We start from the raw sequence: 6,720 nt of genomic DNA on the forward strand, positions 1-6,720 counted from the left end.
CATGTAAGGGGTATGGAGACATCCCTGCTCAGCCAGTGATCTCCCCAGATCAGCCCCCTGGCAGGACTTAAGTTGTGTGGAGGGCCTGGAGCCAGCCTGGTGATGTTTACTGGAGGGTGTCAAGTATCAGGGGGTAGCCGTGTTAGTCTGTATCCACAAAAACAACAAGGAGTCCAGTGGCACCTTAAAGACTAATAGATTTAAAGCTTTCATGGGTAAGTGAGGTTTTTTACCCACGAAAGCTTTAAATCTGTTAGTTTTTAAGGTGACACCGGACTCCTTGTTGTTTTTACTGGAGGGTTCACTAGTGATATCAATAGCGCACATTTATATTTAAAGTTGCACATAGTGGTGCAATCAAGGGGAACAAGAAGAGTTGGTTAAGTGTGTGGAAGAGTGCCCACTCCAGCTCCCTGAACTGTTTTTCAGGTCCATCCTAAAATGTTTGGATTGGCTCACCTGGCGTTCTTTGCATCAAGACTATCCCAGCTTTGGAGGGAGTTTCAGGTAGGTAAGGAGTGCAGAACCAAGCCCTAGCAGAGCTCTGCTAAGTTTTCAGTCCTCTAAGAAACTTTTGTCTCCTCCCCTGGCCTTTCACATTCCAGATTTGAAAAGAAATGCTTTCTTTATGGTGCTTGCATTCAGCTTCAGTTCCCTACTCAAAAGCAACCACTAACATAAGAACGAACGGAACATGTAACCTGGAGGTGCAGAATGATCCCAGTAGAATCCTTAGGGATAGCAGTTTCCTCCTTTGTCCAAGGTCAGGTGTAGTCAATAATCTTGTCCTGTTCAATGAGGGAACGGGTCCAATACTACACACTCCCCATTACCAACACAGCATCAGACTTTGCACAGGCCACACCTAAGATGATCCATTTACTCATTTCATCAAGGTCCTGCATGGTATTTTGGCACCACTGCTGTGTCCAATTCAAGTGCTGGTGCTCAGAGCCTGCTCCAGTGACTCACTCGGCCTACCTTGGTGTGACAAAGTGGGTGAAGCACCAGCTACACTGATGAATCAGAGCAGGACTCAAAACAACTAGGAGTTGATCTTGTGCCAGAACTGCCCAAACCAGGTAACTCTGATGCAGAATCAAGTACAGTACAGTACAGTAACCTTCCAGGCTAAGTGCAAAATGGTCTGTTTTCAAAAGCTATCAAAATTGGAGAAAATCATGTGCGAAAGTTGTATGGATCAAGCCTCACTTCTTGCAGAAGAGTCAAAGTAGTGCAGCAGAAGTCTAGGAAAATGAATGCTCTGAAGTTATTGACAGTTTTATAATGGCAGCAATTCTAACACTGTTAGATGTTGTCTAAACTACATTTGCCTCTCTTCGCAGCCCAGTGTCCAGGGTATTTCAATCTCCACCTTTGCCTGGTAATATCTGTTAATGCAACAGCTTCCAGTATAGCACCTGTGTCCTCAGACTGACTCCTGTCCCTGCTGACCTCTGACAACAGGCTTATCTGATAACCTCTGGGGTTGGCATGAGGTTTACTTGATCCTCCCTCAGTGCAGGCAGCTGGACTTGATGACTTTGAGATCCCTTCTAGCCCTACATTTCTATGAGGGCAGGGGAGAAACAGCAAATCCATCTGCTGCTTGGTCACTTGATTGCCACTGTCCTAGGCACTGGAAGTATGGAGAGAAGTTAGCAGTCCCAGGTTTTACAGAAAGCAGCAGTGGCTACCTGATCAGGGAGACAACAGGGAAACAGATCTGAGCTTGTTTTATACTGAAACAGCATGTGCCACCTGCTGATTGTACTCTGCCACTTCTGCTTTCCATTCCTCTCACATTCCTGCCTCTGCATTTCCTCTTCCCCCTCATGCTCCAATTTCTCCCCGGTTCCTCTTTATAGAATCCTTTATTTCTTTCTCCACTATTTCCTTTTACTTGGCCACTGGTCTTGGTCTCTTGTTATAGGAATTATTCTTTCAGGAAGCCATTGTCCTTGTTTCCTAATGATTTCATGTCCTGTCCTCCATGTGAGAGTTCTTTTACTGGCCCATACAAGTTATTGAAGAGCTCAGTGCCCAATTGCGGTCCCATATGTAATGCCCTCTCATCTGACAGACACGTGTGAGAGCAAGCAATCTGCTTGTGCCAGATTGATAACGTCCTGAATGAACTTGACTGAATTGAGTTAAACCTTATTGAATTAGGTTTAATTAGGGGTGAAAGTAACTTAAGGGACTTACCAGTACGCAGGGCTGGGGTCCTGTGCAGGTGGGGAAGGTATGTCCGTCCCCTGTCCTCCCCCCCCCCGGGCATAAGGGGCGGGGCCTCAGGCAGAAGGGGTGTGGCCTTTAAATCCCCAGGCCCTTTAAAATCGTTGCCACTAGCCCAAGGCTCTGGCGGCGCCCATGGCTCTGGCCGCTGCCAGGAGCTCTGGGCCCTTTTAAATTGCCCGCCTGGGGAAGATATCCTCTGCTGGTATGGTCGGCTGTGTACTGGCTCTTGCCGGTATGCCGTACCAACTTACTTTCACCTCTGGGTTTAATACCTTTCGGGCGTAGGTCCAATGTTAGAGTTGGGGTGATCTCTGGTAAGCTTAGTAGCATGCAGGTAGGCTCCTTTTTGTTTTGAATATATTTTGTCTGTAGTGTTTTCATCTTAAGAATAAAATAGGCTTGCATAAAAAAGTTGTGCGTTAACTATAATTGTGGGCAGTCACCTTATCAACCATCTCTGAATGGAAAAACAAGTAGGCCTGCTTGGGGGGCCTGTCTCTGCTGGGAACAACACAGTGAGGGCAGAAAACAGCAGCTTGGAGCCTGTAGCCTACTCTTATGACCAATGCTATGTGCTCCAGTTTTCTTGGCCACCATTTCAGCTCTCCCTTGCCACCATCTGAATGGCAGCTTTCAGGGGTTCTGTATACACACAGGGTGTAAAGCACTTTCAGCTCAAAGGTGCCATGTAAAGATAGAGAATATTATAATATCACATAGTGCACAACAAGACAGAGCCATCAAGGCAGTTTTCTCCCCATATTCATTCCAACACCCCTTATAGGACAGAGCTAAATGACACTCCTTCAGAATGGAATGTCATTCTAAAGCACATTTCAGCTAAATTTACATCTTGCATCAATTACAGCATCTCAACGGGTCTCAAAGTGGCCAAGCCATTATTAATAGTAAAAAGCACCTGTTTCAAGTGACAGATTCTGGGGTGCTTTAGACATGTTAAAAGCAGCTTAGAATTGGCATCTGAACATGGGCCCCAAGCCACCAGTCCTGAGATCTTCATTGATACCCGCAGCTTTGGGCTTCCACAGAAAGTCTCCATTTCACAACCCGGCTTTTTCTGACATATTGCTGCCCCTTTCTAAAGTCTCTAAGACAGTTCAAACCATCTGTGGACTTTTGAGCAGCCCCTGCAAGACCCCAAAGGGTCCTAGATATAGCCCACACAAAGGGATAATGCAAACGGACCGTATCCAGGTTCATCTTCTGAGCAAGACTGGGTGGGGACGCTCCGTTGCACAGAGCAGCTCATTGGCAAGAGAGTCCCATGGATCATAGTCCTGAACTGCTCTCTACTCCTCCCCTCCCTGCCCCCTGTAACAGCAGCATGCCTCTTCCAAGAGTGGAGAGACAGCTGCTGCCTCAGTTTCCTCCTCTTCCAACTGATGAGTCACAGGTTCTCCCACTAGATGGGAGATTTTGAAGGTTTAACTCTCTAGAAGAGTCCGTCCTCTTCCACACATCAGCCATTCCCAGCCTTGGTAGTTTTTTCTACTCTATTAACACAGGGCTCCCCCCTTTAGCAGCCCCCTTCCAAGTCCTCCCCACAGGCTCAGATTCAGTAAGTTCTTTCCCCCTTCATGTGACAGGATGTCATCTCCTGGTGGCACAGCTAAAATGGAGGAGAACCCACTCCCTCTCTCAGCTCCAGATTCCAGCCCAGAGATTCAAAACAAGGCAGCAGCATATCTCCTTCACTTACGAGTTACACAGCCATTTACCCTGCAGACTGTCTCCTCGGGAAGAACCTCTCAGTATCTGTCCCAACTCACTCCCTATACAAAATTTCTGATTCCTAGGAGGCTTCCCCCAACCCCTAGCTCAAAACTCTATTACTAAATAATTTCCCCACGTTTCCTATTTTCTGAAGGTCTCTTCTCATACTGAGCACGGGCTGACCTATTAACTCCCCTGCAGGCCTGGTTCTCAGTCGCATTCTCTGGGAGATAAATCAGACACAGGCGAGACTGATCCCAAAAGCTTTTCAAGAGGTCAGATCAGCTTATAACATACCTATTATGGCAACACACCCTGTAGATATAACTGAACCCTAGGCCTGGATTGTAACCCTTGGTGAAGTGACAACAGAGAGACCAATACCAGATTGCCCATTAGAAAAAACCTGGTCATAAGCTAAGTTACGTTTCAGCTAGGAAATAGAGCTCCCACCCCAATTGCTAGAAAGGACCCACTGCCCACCAGCATTGTTATGAAGTGGCCATTCCCAATCAGTGTAAGAAATTCACTTCCTCTTTCTCTGATCCCCATTGTGGGGGAATCTTTATTCTGATGGGATTGCCTAGCCCCCTTGTCCTAGGAGACAGTCTGTGACTGCCTCTGGGAAAGAGGCATAATAGTGTAATGCCAATGTTAGTGTCATAAAGGCACTGCCAAAGAGGAAGCATCATTTAAGTTGCAACCTCCGTAGCTCCATAACTTGGGACACTCATCAAGTCTCCATAGGCCACTGGTAACTGAGACTAAACTAGAATCTTGGGTTTCTGCTCAAAGCGGACAATGCATTGGATTGGAAAGGCAGAATCCCGATAACCCTAATGCCACATAAAAATGAAAACCAGTCCTGTCGGCTTGCTGTTTTAGGCAAAGGAGTAACAATGTACATTAAGATTCAGAGGAGCATTGCTGTAGAATGTGACAAATGGAACTCAACACAGGACACGGAGACACATACTTAGAGAAGATGGAGTGAAAGCAGCTCACTCTCCTAGCAGTTTGACACAGTGCATGCACCTCCCCTTTCAGGGGAAATCAAACAATAATACAAAACAATCCAAAATAACTGCATCTATAGTCAGAGCATTTAACTGAATACCAGGGTTAAAAATATCAGTGTGGACAATTTTGAAGACGGGACCCGTGGTTTCCAAACTTTTTACTAAGTTGACTCACCAGTTGCATTTTGTCTTTTGTGGTGGTCCACAATTACATATATGCACTGGCACTGCAACCCTAACCCCAGCCCAGTGAGGAGGGGAAGCCTTGTGGGGGGTTGGAGAGTGATCCTGTCCCACATTTACCCCACAGCAGTGGTTCCTGTCCCATGGCACTGGGCCAAGTTCCCCATTCCTGGGGCTGTGAGCTGGCACATGGAGTCATGTCAGAGGCAGTTGGGACAAATTTGAGTGAGAGGTGGAGTGACCCCATGTGCCAGGTTTCAACACCTTGCTTTCCAAGCCCCACCCCAGAGGGTGTGTCCCCCCTGCACTGAGCCAAGAGAAGCGTATGTTTGCCTACGCAAGGCCCAGTGATGGGTTAATCCAGCCCTGGATGTGGGGACCCATCTAGAGTCTTCCCATGACCCACTGCTGTGTGGTGACCCACTGTCTGGGAAACACGGGTCTAAAGGAAAGTTAAGAATGCTGTACATTTTCTGTTAGCCTAGGTGCATTGAACTAAGGAAAGGACACTGGGAACTGGAAATAGTCAAGTCACCATAAGGGGAATCATTTATTAAAAGTCGAAAGCTTAGCCTCTCATTTCAGTCAACAGAAAAGTTTCTTTCCCAAGGCTGATATCACTGCTTGTCAAATCTCAGCCACCTTCCAGCAGTTTTGTCCTGTCAGTGAGTCAGATTATTTACGTTTTTGGAGAGGATCCCTACAATTAACATCTAAAAGGGAACATGGCAAACACCTACAATGAACAACAGCCCAGGCTTTGGATCCGGCCTTACAGATCCAATTCTGCTCTAATTGAAGGGAATAGGATTTTGCCATTGATTTCAACAAGAGTAGGAATAGACCCTAAGTGGGAGATTTGTTTTCAGATTCAGTCTTGGTCTCGCTTCCCCAGCCTGGTGCTCAAAAAATGAATTTGCTAGGCAGCCAGGAGCATCAGGAATGGGACTCTGGCAGGGCCGTCTCCAGCATTTCTGCCACCCCAAGCGGCAGTTCAGCGGTCGGTCCTTCACTCCTAGAGGGAGTGAGGGACCTGCCGCCCCCGAATTGCCGCAGGTGCCGCCCCTCTCCCTTGGCCGCCCCAAGCACCTGTCTCCCTTGGCCGCCCCAAGCACCTGTTTGTTAAGCTGGTGTCTGGAGCCGGCCCTGGACTCTGGTCAGCACTCCTGGCTGAAATGGGAATGGATGTGTCTAACTGTGGGAGGAATGACAGAAAGATCTTTGTAAAGACACTGGTTCAACTTGCTCCACCCTTGGATTTAATAGCCCCAAAAGATTACCCCCAACCCTCACAGGAAGTTCTTTATCTATGTGTGTGTATGTATTATATCGTGTGACTGTGTAGACTTGGAGGACTCGATAGCTAAAGGAAATAGAAGGGGAAAGCAACGAGAGCTGAAACCCTTTAACTTTTCCCCTGCTTAACAGGTGCATCTCTAAGGTGGCTTGAAGTACCTGGTCTGCCTTGGTATTCTACCCAGACATATCTATGGGAATTATAAGGAAAACACACCCTTAAATCAATATCATGCTAGGTTATTAT

Source organism: Malaclemys terrapin, chromosome 1 (assembly GCF_027887155.1).
Source record: "Malaclemys terrapin pileata isolate rMalTer1 chromosome 1, rMalTer1.hap1, whole genome shotgun sequence".
NCBI lineage: Eukaryota > Metazoa > Chordata > Testudines > Emydidae > Malaclemys > Malaclemys terrapin.